The sequence below is a fragment of the Vanellus vanellus genome (genome assembly GCF_965231255.1).
Source record: "Vanellus vanellus genome assembly, chromosome: 12".
Taxonomy (NCBI): Eukaryota; Metazoa; Chordata; class Aves; order Charadriiformes; family Charadriidae; genus Vanellus; species Vanellus vanellus.
In genome coordinates this window covers 23,041,794-23,054,489 of record NC_138917.1, presented here as the reverse complement: position 1 = coordinate 23,054,489, position 12,696 = coordinate 23,041,794, and the positions used below count along the sequence as shown (strand labels likewise).

At 44.0% G+C, this 12,696-nt stretch overlaps 1 long non-coding RNA gene across 1 annotated transcript; it reads left to right on the top strand.

Moving 5' to 3' along the window:
* The first annotated feature begins 48 nt into the window (after window positions 1-48).
* Window positions 49-11,988, top strand: LOC309676930. The gene is made up of 3 exons (XR_014269641.1): window positions 49-121; window positions 9,409-9,537; window positions 11,825-11,988. It is a non-coding gene; the product is annotated as an uncharacterized lncRNA (long non-coding RNA).
* Window positions 11,989-12,696: the final 708 nt, after the last annotated feature.

Sequence of the window (12,696 nt, the reverse complement as noted above, 5' to 3'; positions counted from 1 at the left end):
GGGCCGGTCGGTGTGTGGCCTCCATCTTTCCGCCGTGCGCCGCCGCGGCACAAAGGAGTGGAGCCGGCGGGGTGCAGGAGGGGCGCGGGCCCCGCGGCGGCCCCGGTGGGGCTGAGGTGAGGTAAGGCAAGGTGGGTGGGCATGGCCGTCAGGCGGCGGCGGTAGGCGCCGCGCGCCGCGGGGCTGAGGTGGTGTGAGGCGGGCGGGCAGGCAGCGGGCTAGCGCTGAGGGGAAGGGGGCAGCGCCGGGCTCCGGTGCGCCGCAGGCCGGCCTTGGGTTATGGAAGGGAGGGCGCCGGTGTTCATCCCTAGCCCGCCCTCCGCTTCCCCGGTAGCCACGCGTACCGCCGGGGCGGGGTGAGGGCCGGGAGGCCGCCCGGAGCGGGGTGGGGGCCGGGCCCTGAGGCAGCGCCCGCGCTCCCGCGGGCGCCGGTGATTAAGGCAGGTGCTGCCCTGGTTTTTGGGGGTCAGTCGTACCCCGCCCTTCCCCCGGGGACCACCCATACCCTCCCTCGGGGTCACCCGTACCCCCCGGGGAGGGCAACCGATGATAACGTGCAGGTGGCCACAGCCCAGGCCCCGCTCGCTTTGTGCCCGGCCGGGCTGCTGACACGGCGGGGGCAACCCGGTGCTGCGCACGGAGGCCCCGGAGGCGGTGAGAGCTGGGCTGAGTTCAGAGCTCGTAAAAGAAAGCGGCAGAACGTGGATGGAAGGGGGGTCTAAGGGGACGGGGAACCCCCGGGTCCGTCGCTGCTCGGGGCGGTGGGGTGTTTCCCGGCGCCTCTGGGGCGCTGGCAGATGCGCCTGGCACTTGTATGACTTGCAAAACAAGGGCTTTGCTCCAGCCCTTCGGTGCGGCTTGGGTTGTAGCGTGGAGGGGACAGAATGACAGGCTGCTCTGGGACCTCCTGGGAGCCCAGAAACGCTCAGAAGAATTTTGTTGAGCCCTTGGATGTTTTTATATCAATGTAAAAAGTCGGAATCCTGAAAAATATTCACCATTCTAAATGTAAAAAATATCTCCGCAGAGCAAGTTTTCTCTCTCTTATAGAGAAAACGTGAGGATGGAGGGTGAGCTACCAATTATTTATCTAGATCTTTTGGTTTGCGTGCTCGGGAAATAGATTAAGCAGCGGCACCTTTCCTAGTAGTGTGGTAGCACCACAGTACTGCTTTGCTCTCTTAGTGCAGTGCTTAGAAAGCAGGTCTTTTTGCTGCTTTGTATCATACTCTTATCAAGCCCGTGTTTAAGCTCTTTGATTCTCCCCTGCTCATCGCTGTTTCTATCTCGCATACCTTCATTTTTCCCTTTGTTTTTTAAATATTGCTATTTCTTATCTTCTGTTGTACAGCGTGCCTTCTGGGTAGAGTGTTAATGTAGGTCCTGATAACGACTGTAGCCGTCTTGTTTTTTTCATTTTCTGTTTTGTTATTGCAAAATCTTGCTCTGAATCTCCCAGTATCCACCCTGAGCCCAGAGTTCATTTTGGTACTCGGACTGCATTTATCAGTATTTCTCACGCAGTGAAACTTTGGTCCACGGGGAAGCACAGACATAAGTGCTGCCTTTTCTCTTCTAAATTTATTCAGCCTTCTAGATACTGCATTGTTTTCTGAATGCTAATGTGCTTGATGTTGTTTTTTTTCCTTTTATGTCTGTGTCAGTGTTTGTTTTCTTCAACATAGGCAAGAGTTTTTTTTTCCACTTAGCACTAGATTTGCCTCAGGTTTTTAATTTTTCTGCCCTTTGTCTTGCAGTGAAGGCACTTGTTTTGTTGGTTTTTTTTTTTTTATCATGCTGGTCCTCAGTGTGGTTCTACTGCTTTACTCATAATTTTCTGTACATCCATCAGTGCTACGAGGTTATTGTCATGTGGAGACCTACACACGTTTGTGTACTGTGACTCTCTCTTGTTTACTGCTCAGTATTAATTTTTTTTTTTGCTATTTCCCTACTAAACTATAGAAAACTCTTAACAGCAGATGTTCTTACCACCTACAAGCTGTCTTAAATATTCCCTTGCACCTTGTCTCCTCTTGGACTCCTGTATTTGGCTGTGGATTTCTGGAGGACTGTGCATTCCCAAAACTTCTTGTATCATTTTAAGAGTCTAGGATGATGTTAAATGTATTTTCCTTTTGCATTTATCCAAATGTGAAGAATTGATCTGTTCTTTGCCCTGATCTAAATCTGGTCCATTCCTCTGCAAGTGCTTTTGCATATGTCTTTGTTCTCCTCTGCTGAAGCCAGCAAAAGAGGTCCTTTCTCCTGCTGGCACCCTTCCTGTTTCTAGTCCTTTAAGACATTACTGTTATTGCGTTGTGCCTCAGTCTCTACTGTTTGTTTTCATTTATAAGTCTGGGTGAATAGGTTGTGTGTTTCTCCTGGTGTGTTCTTTTTCATATGCGTGAAGCACTACTGTAGTTACATGATCGCTTCTCATATCTCCCCTTTTCATCCAAACACTCTCTTGAAGTTCCTGCTAACTGTAAAAGTTTGCAGCATCTGCTGTCCATCACTTGTGCAGGAAGCTTCTCTGGGATATTTTAATGCAGTATTTTGCATTGTGCGCTACTCTTGTCCTTGGTATTGCTGATTGTTTGTTAGCTTAGTTGCAGTTATTTACTTATTCTTAGATTGCTGATGCCTCCAAATCCAGCTAGTCCACACACCTCCCTTATCTTCAGTTGTGATATCAGTGTGGGTTTATAACCCCAAATAGGATTCCTCGAAGTCTTTAATTTTCCTTGTTTACCTTCAACCTCCTATACATTGAGTTCAACTGCAGTGCCTCATGTTAGCTGCTCTGGTATCCTCCTCTCTGGCCTTGTAATTCAGGGATTGCTCAGTGGCTGCCTTAATCTCACTGTTGCCTTGTTCTGTGCTTTTCTTAATGTTCTTTTTTCCTCTTAGAAGGGGCATGATGGTTTTCTGCACAACTTCACAGCACTCTTCCTTGGTATGTTTTCAATATTTCACATTGGAGGTCTTGGCTCTCAGCATGTTTCATTTGCCGTGAGCCTCCTGGATGGGCTGAAATAGTTTACTTGCAATATTCTGGTTTGATGTTTGGTAGAACATCTCTCATACTCTGCCCGTCAGGTGATACCAAAGTCCATTTCCCTCAAGTGTTTTGCTTGTTTCTTAAAATTAAGGAATAAAAGGGAGATATTTAGTGTCATAAGGAATAATTGAGTGGTAATGGTGATGATTTGAACACCTACTAGCTTGTTACTCTTTAGGCTTTTTTGTTCAAATTTTCTTTCACATCAATAACTCCTCTAGCTGATAACGTATTTTATTTTGAAATGTCTCCTGTTGGTCTTTTAAGTCACTTAGATATGCGGTGGTATCCTCACAAAATGGAGCACAGCTTGTCACACACACTGTTAGGTTTCCCTCTCGACACAGAGGCAGCAAGTTAAAAAGCTGTCGCCTTGTAGTAAGTTGAAGACAAGCTAATTTGATGAAGTTCGTCCTGTTCTGCTCCATTGTCAATATCTTGTGTCCAGTATTTTAAACTGTTTGGTTTGGTGGTTTGGGGTTTTTTTCTCTCCCGACCTTGTGATTGCTCAGTAGACTTTGAATTTATTCCTTTCTTTAAAGTACTGCTGGCAGACATGCTGTGCTGGGACTCGTTGTCTTTCAAGTATCTCATTAGAGTTGTGTTGTGTCGTTTTGTGCTTTGTGTTTCCTTGTGTCCTGACAATATATTTTGTTTTCCCTTCCTGGTTTGTATGTGGTGACTATGAAGTTGGCATGGCAGCAGCTGTGCCAGCACAATCTTTAGTTCCTTTTCTGTTCTTTGTTATGTCACTGAGGTCTAGTGTAAGTCAAATGTTCACGTGTGACTCATAAGGCGGTGTGACTGACCGATGCATCGTGATCTCTCCTCAGCTGTGTTTGTAATGATCTGGTACTTTGATCCACCATGGCTGTGGCCAAGCTTGTGCTTTAGACATTTACCCAACTCTGCCGTGGGGACTTTGTGTATTTGGCAGGCTTTGCCCATTTGGTAGGGATACCTGCTGCTTCCAAGTCTGGGCTCAGGTACTGCTTGTCACTTATTAATGTATGTTTGTTAATGGGGGGTCAGCGAGTCGCCACGATCAGTGACAAGAAATCCATCCTTTTCCTTGGAGAAGTTTTTCTAAGCATGCAAAACACTTGCAACTGTAGTTCTTCTCTCTTTCTGAGGCTTTTTTGTTATAGGAAGTGCTTTGCTTTTGCTTTAAGTCTCTGCATATGAGTTTTTTGCTGGACATGAGGAGAAGGACCAGCCTTGAGGACATTTTGATTTGAAGTATTGGTATGGCTTTTTGGATTGCTTGCTTCAGTGCTTGTGCATAACCTGATATTAATATAGTTTGAATCATAGGTTGGAGGACAGGCGGTGAACTCCATTTGCTACTTGTGTGTATCTTATACCTTCCTGTAGACAGTGGGATGTGCTAGAAAGAGGTATTGATAAAGAAAGTCCAGCAGATACACTGATGCTCTTTTTCTGTAAAAGCAAGGCTATCTGGTGGCATGGAGAAAGCTTAGAGTTCTTTACTGCTTTTAAAAATGTTCACCTAATGGTGAATGAAGAACGATGTGTGTGTTTGCACTCAAACTCTGGGCAATGTATCAGTCCTAGAATGAAAGATTTAAATAAAATAAAAAAAAATTGAACAATGTGTGCGTTTTTTTTTCTCTTTAGAACTTTTACCCCTCTGGTACATTTGGCGAAATAGTATCTAAACATAATTATTAAAACAGTTTAATCTTAATTTTCCTGACATTCCTTAAAAGTTATTTAGGAGAAGCCCCATGACCGTGATTTGTGTTCCTGATATTGTTACAGGTTTTTGAGAGCTTCTTAAATAGTGTTTGAGCTTTCTGCATTTTTGATGTGCTGCCATAACAAACTAGAATGGGTATACAGTTTTGTTTAAACCATTTTTAGACTGCTTTGTGAAACATGTACGTGCTTGTCTCTGCCCCACTTCCTAACCCACATGTGCTTGTCCGAGTTGTCTCGGGCAGTTGGTCCCCTTCCTCTTCTTGGCCATGGGAGCTCTGAAACCCATTGACCAACTTCCTCTGAGTTTCTTCATACAGGTGGAAGCCTTAAAACACTATTTAAAAACCCCCAAACAGTACCATAGCTCAGTGGTAGGAGCAGGATACCTTTGAGACCTGGAATTACTGGCTCTGCTGCTGACAGAAGCCACATGGTCACCTCACTCATCATCAGGATCTCTGCTGCAGTGTGCTTTCATGGTAGTCTTGGAGTGGGGCAGGGAGAGGGGGTCCTCAAGGCAGAACCTGAAGAGACAAATGAGGAGAAATGAAGCTGGGTTTTTGTGTGTGGTTTTTGGTTTTCTTTTCAATAGGTGAGATAAGGGGTTCCAGTGACCTGCCCAGAGCTGTGCATCAAGTTCTGTAGACTTCAGCTCTGGAAGCTCAGGGATCACGCTTCCCGTGAGCACCTTGGAGGCAGGTTTGCTAACCTAGTGACCTACATGTTATATTTGACTCGGAGGTCAGTCTTTTGAGCAGCTGTCACTGTATCCACTTACAGGAGGAAAGAGAATTGGAAAGAAGTCTCCTGCTCTGCCGGTGCAGTCCTGAACCTAGGCTAGAAAAGAAATTGCTGCTGGCTTTCTGTGGTTGGCAAGGGAAGGTCACAAAACTGGCTGTCAGCTACTGGCACTGAAAGATTGGGCCATCTTCCGATGCTGCTTGAATTAAGAAGTGGAAGTTTCTTCAGCCTGTTTCCTGCCACAGTGTTAAGTTTTTCATGTTTGAGATGATAACCTGTGTCATAAAGTGACAAATTTGGTGAGGCTGAGAATAGGAGGGTCTAGACGTTGTCTGCTCTGTGATCTGCTCTTTGAGGCAGTTGTCAGACAGCCGACAATGCGAGCTTCCGACTGAGGCATCACTGAATTTTTCAGCAACACTATCAAAATCTTTCACACATCCAAAACTGTTTTCAGTGTATTTTATGCATTCGTAATAGCTTAGTCGTGCCATCTAGCTGGGCTTGTTTCTGTGGTCTGCAGCAGGAGACTATTCTGCCTTCTACAGAGTAGTTCTGCACCTAACCTTCCTTTGAAAACAAGCCTAGCTCTGACAACATGACGAAACAAAAGCACTAAGATTAGCTGACAGACAAGAAACAGGACAGCTTTGGGATTTCAGCATTTCGGCTCAGTTACATGAAGCTAGTGGCTTGCTGACAAGAATCTGTACCTGCTTCCAGCAATCCCTGCTTGTAGCATCTTTCCGTAGCCCACAGTGCGGCTACTCATACGCCTCTGTGCTAGCCCTGGATCCAGTTCCTGTGGCAGGACTACACTGAGGGACTGTTTGAGCTGCTCGGCCTCTTGATTTGTCCCTCAAAATGCTCTTTTAGTTTATCTTTTGTTAATGTATGAAGTGCTTTAAGTACATGTTATTGCAGTTTACTACAATGAGTTGATCTCCCTGTAACTTAAAATAACTCTTTCATGGGTTTCTTGATAGTAATATAGGTAAAGCCTTATCCTGTCTGAAATGGACTATTATTAAATTTACTAGAAAAAGCTTTAAATGAAGTGCATTGGGGTTTTTGTGTGTTGTTTCTTGGCAATTGTGCACCTCTGCTTGGTACTCAAAGAGACCACATTTTCCTCCCAGCATTGTCTGTTCTGAAATTTCTTGGTCCTTTTTTTAAATTTTGAGTCCCGATATCTTGAATGTTTTTGTCAAAATTTAGCAAATTTGTTTGTTGATAACATCTGTAACTTTCAGGGCAGCAAGGAAGATTATCTTGAATTAATTGAAGGATTTATTTATAAGCCTCTGAATGAATGTCTGTGCCGAAACTTAATATGGTATAGCTAATCGATGTTACTTAGTGTGCTTGTATCCCTTCAGTTTGTAGGATTAGTGTTCCCTGTCATCTGCAGGGCGTTATCCTTATCTTCCTGCCACTTCTGAAGCAGTGCATTATACTCTGGTCCTTGGGCAATTGCTGAGCTTGTACAGCTCTGCCACGTCAGCCTGCGGGAGGCAAGTCCTGTTCAACTTCCCCAGAGCTGTCAGGTACCACTGTCTTTTTGAAAGATCGCTCTCTCACATGTGTATTCATCTGCCTCAAAGCTTAGCTTTGTCTCAGAAAAGAAATGTGGTGACCCATCTACAGGTTAGGGAGAAGGGAGCTGGGAAATCTCACATTCTGCATAATTGATGCAGCGTTGAATGGGTGGTTTAGACATTCAAAGTGTTAAAGCAAAGCTGAGGTTTTCTGAATGCGATGGTACAAAGGACAGTTCCACCTAAATGATCATGAGATGAGAAATTATGACCTCTGAGATGAGGAAGCGAGGAGGTGGTAAATGCTTCGGTTTCTCTTTCAGCAAGAGCTGTAGCAGAACAGTCTGTGATGCTGGGGGAGCCCTGAGCGCTGGTGTCTCTGTATCCAGAGGTAAGGGACAGCTTGGGCAGGACAGGAGTCTTTCTACTAGGCCTATGTTTGAGACACTAGTTTGAGTGAGAAACTGAAGTTCACTTGAAATCTGTGTTGCAATTTTAGTGTTCCTCTACCAAGTTAAAAGCAGATTCAAGGGAAGTAAAAAGGCAAAGTAGCCTAGCGTACAGGTGACTATAGAATCTGACTTTCGCAGTGAGTCTACAGAAGAAGAAACTACTGTGGTAGAAGTTGGTGACTGCTTCTTCTTTCTCCTTTGACTGTTACCACAGCAAGTCAAACAAGAGATCAGGTCCTTCAACTACTCCAGGTTTCTGACAAAGCTAGAGAAGACTGCAGGGTTAAAGCCCTATTTTTTTTTTTTTTTTTTGTGCAAGCCCTGCACAGCCCTAGGGGTTTTCACTGACAGGCACTTGGGCAGAAGGTGGAAAGTTTTGAGACGTGATCAGTCTCTTTCCTTTCCTGTGAAACAGGCAACCTCATGGTCAGTCTGCTTTTGGTTTGGAGGGGGGCTTTCAGTACAGCAAGAAGGCAAATGACTGTGGTAATGCCTTTGTCCTGCGGATGCTGACACACTGCGTGCCTGTAAATGCTGTTTCCCATTGAGGTTTGACACTAGGCTTAACCCTCTGGGATATTTTTAAAGAAAATAGAATTGAATTAGGGTTTGGTTCAGATTACACAATATGATGTTTGGTTCTTACACGCAAAAGAACCGGCATGGCATTTACTCGCTCCTCCTGAAGTCTGCAGTCCATTTCTTGTGTGAGCTGCGTGGTAGCCACACTGGCCAAGTAGCTCTTTCTCTTCAGTTGCACAAGTCTTACTGTTGAGAGGCTGACTGCAGATCTCAATGTGATCTCCTGCGAAAGTCTCAATTTTACATTATAATCGTATTGTTAAACTACTAGAAATTCTTAGTTTTCATCACCTGATCATTTCAAAGCTGATATCCTCTCCATGTAATAAAAGCTTGTGGTTGCAAACAAGCCTCTTCACCCTCTTGTTTCTGTGTTGCAGTTGATTATCTTGCAGCGATTCGTAGCTGTGTTTCCTTCGTGTGGTAGTTTGAACTCTTCATCCGACTGGCATCACAAGTAGTTCCATCTCTTCCTTTTTAGGAGCATCATTTCTTTGGGAAAGAAATACCGAGGAGGAAATACTTCTAATTATTTTTATCTCCTAAATAGGAAGTTGCTGCCCCAAACTCTCACAGTTTGGCATTTGAAAAGCTGGTCAGCTTTACTGTGTGGTTTGCTGACTGAACTCCTGTGTTACTTTGCTCTTGAGAGGCAAAATCACTGGTCTTACTCTTGTAACAGTGGCAGAAGCTGGAAAAGCAGTTCTGGTAGCTGAAGCCCTCACTGCTCACTTATGTGCATGAGGTGGTTGGGTTTTTTTTGCTTGCTTGGCAATGCGTTCCATTTCATGGGAAGGAAAGGCATTTTCCATCATGAGGCAGTATTATGGTTGGCTACAGCCAAATATTTGAGAGAATGAATCACGGACTCTTGGGCTGCTTACTGCAGAGAAAATGAGTCTAATGCCACTTGGGAGCTGACTTCTCCATTGGCGTGCTCTGTCGGGTGATTGAGAGGAGGACTGTCCTGGGTAGGCTGGGCAAATCTGCTCAAATAGCACTCGTTTCAATGGCTGATGATTTCATCTTTCCCTCTTGGACTTCCAGCTGGGGCAGGTTGGTCAGGCCGTGCAGCTTGCAGCTCCTTCATGCATCCATGTGCGTGCTTGAGCCTGCCCAGGAGAGCAGCTGCTTTGCTGTGGTGGGGATGGTGCCCATGGCTGGTGGAGGAGTGCAGGGGCACGGAAGGCTCCTGCTAGCAGGGCTCTGGCGATGCCCCACTGGCTGCTTTTCTCCTGTGCAGGGTCCAGCCCAAAGCAGCATAGGAGCCTGATGCTTTTTTTTTTTTTTTTTTTTTTTTTTTTTTTAGGGGAAACCATGGTGGCATGGCTGTTTAGCGGGTGTCCCACGGATGCTCTGGTGTAAAGGAGAAGGTGTCGGGCGCTGGTGTTCTCTGCTGCACCCACAGCATCTGTTCAGAGAGAGATATCCATACCAGGTACTTCTTAGAGAATAAAAACTTAAATTTTGATCATATGTTTGGCAACTTCATAGTCCTGCATGCCAAAATAGCATCTGATGGTCAGAATTGAGAGTGAATGGATTGATGCTGGCTATTGGAAAGCAGCTACCGGCTGCTGCCTTTGCCGTTTCTTGCACTTAAAAATATGGGGTCAAGCTTTTATTGAAATACCATTTCAAAGTAACATAGAAGTGTTACTACTCTTACAAATCTGGCTGGTTTTGTGAACAGCTTTCATAGTCTTGTTATCGCTTTCTAAATTTGCCAAAGACTATTCCTTGGGCAAGTGCAAAAAATGATGGGCTTTCTACTTTCTAGCATTCCAATGTATGTGAAAGACAGAAAATTGAGCTAATTGTGCTAATCCAGCTTTTAACACAGAGAAGCTGTTTTCTCTCCATCCTGTAGCTTAGCTCTTGCTGGTATTTTCACGCACAGTTGCTTCGTCTGAAGGCTTTTGTTTCTACTTTCGCTTGCAGTCATTGTTTAAGAAAATGGTCTTTGCACAATGTCGTCGTAGTCCTGACAGGAGGCAATGCGTTTCTGGGCCAGTGGCCTTCCAGGGAAACTTGTTCTTGCTCTTGTGCTTAGGTGAATTTTAGCCGTTAGCTCCTAATGTATTTGGGTTAAAAAACGTTTTGATGTGATACTAAAAACATGAAAGTTAAAAGTCACAGAGCACACTAAATTCTTCAATAGCATAATTTTTAAGAAAACCAGTACACTTTGGTTAACAATTGGCATTATAATGGAGGACTGCTAAATTTTAAAAGCAGTTGCAGAGACTCGTAGGTGTGCAAATAGTGGAAAAGAATATAAATGGGTTGTGAAAGATTAGTGCTCTTCCTTAGCTGTATTTTAACAGCAAAACAAGGATATGGCCTTTGTCTCAGGAGACGGAGCTGTTGACTCTCAGGTGAGCGCACTAGGAAAGCGCTGATTTGTCTGTTACCGGGCATTTGCTGTTACGCCTGACTTTAAGTATCTGCTGCTTGGTATGACAGGAGGCTTTTCTTGGCCTATCCCGATACAGCTTTTGTGACATTCTTGGCTTGCTCCTTGGTTTATTTTTTTCTTCTTTTAGACAGTCTTTTAAAATACCCCTTTCTTTTTTATTCCCACAACAGTTGCAAGTAGACTGTTAAGCATTTTTGGAATTAAAAAAACTTTTTTGAGAGCAGGGATTTGCAAAAATTAGGCTTGAAGTTAAATCTTAAAACTTCTTTCCATTTCTGTGTGCAGAGATTGTTACTTCTTATTGAAACAATAACATATTCCATCTTCCATGGTGTGCAAAATGCTTTTGGTTTTGTGTGTTGGTTGTGTCACTGAGGTCTCCAAGTTTGGACGGAAGCAGAATTGATCACTCTCATCACTCACAGTTCCCTTCTCTACTGTATTTCCCTGCTCTGTCCTGCAGCTGGCCTGAACTGAAGTTTGGTGTCTCCATCCTCTTTACTTCAGCAGTGAGAGTCAGGGAGTTGGGATTGCCACCGGCAACCTAATGGCAAAGTCGCAGTTCATTATGTCCTAAAGCTGCCCTTAAAAAAAAAAAAAAAAAAAAAAAAAAAAAGCCAGCTCAGATGCAATCTAGTACATCAGTGTTTTAAATGATTTTTCTTAAAAAGCTTTTCCTTTGCACTTCAGACCCTCTCTTCATTCATCCGTACTCTGTCCAGGCAAGCTGCTTGGTGAGGCAGATGTGTAGCAGTCTCTTCTTGTACCTTATGTTCCCAATTATTTAGTCTTTCAGTTTGAGGCTTGACAATGAACTTCCTGTATGTGATGGGTAGCAACATCTAAGTGAATGCTGTCAAACTCAGCTCTTTACTAAATAAGGGGAGTTTATCCTGTCATTTCCCTCTTCCCTTTATCTAATCAACTTTTATAGTGCACTTGCTTTTATTTTCTGCTGTCCTGACTTGAGGGTGATCTGGAGCAGATACTATTGCTTCCCGTCTTACTCCTGTAAGCAGTAATTTGAGGGGAGGAGTCGGTCACTGCTCTGCTCTTGGTGCTATGGTGTCTGGAATAGGAAGGCTGTAAAATAAGACCAGGGTTTCTGTAGCTGTGTCTAGTCCTAAAGGTAGTAGGTGACAAGCTGGTTTTTGAAGCTTTAAGAGAACTTACCCTGTAAAGGCTGAATGTGGCTGAAGATAACAGCATGGCTTGATCTCATGGAGGGTGTGGGGAGGAGGTGGCATACGCCTAACTTGGAGGCAGTTTCCAAGTGAATTGTTCTTTCTTTTCCCTCTGTCTTTAGGGACTCTTCGGTGTAGTTCCTAAAAGTGAAAGCAGAGTCACCCGTAATGACTCACCGCCCACGATAAAGGCTTACCGAGTGCTGCTTTTCCGGGTGTGAGTGTGTCTGCCCTGAAGAAGTACAGTCCACTTCTGCTACAGCGCTCTGAGCAAGCCCAACCATTCCTGAACCACACAGACTTAAGGGTGAGTTGATCGTAATATCTTGTTTTTAATCATGCTTTAAGTTGTCAAATGGAAAACCTAGGTTTCAATGATCTGTTTTAATCTTGACTTATGTCTATTTTTGTTTCCTTAGGTAGGTTCTTACTCAGTGCTAATCCCTAAAATACAGCTTTTCCATACTTGTTCTGATGACGAGGTAGATTCACTGTGTTAACATTTTTGTAAGTTACAGAACAGCTGAACTAATTGAAATTCTAAATCCATTTTACATTTTAGTATTATGTTGCTAAAATGCCCTTAAATTATCTGGATTCATAAATACATGTGTATTTTTTCCTTAGGAAGATATGTTTTGCATTTAATATAACTAGCTTTTAAAAAAAATTAAACACATCCCCTCTCCCCACCCTTTTAGTCATTTGAACCAGTTGTGATCTTACACAATTCTGTTTAAGATCTATGCAATCTATATTGGCACCCTCACACCTACTTTTTACTTGCTGAATTGAAGATGATAGCAGCTGTTTTGATGGACTCCTAAGCCCCTGGTGTTCTACCTCTTGTTGCAGTCAAACTGCTAAGAATAAGGCAAGCATGTTGTGATGCTGAAACCCTTTTAATGTTCTATGGGTTAGGAATTTCTTGAACAAGAAGTCAAGATTTTTTTTCCAAAGAATATCCCTTGAGGGTTTTTTCCTAGTTAGCCTT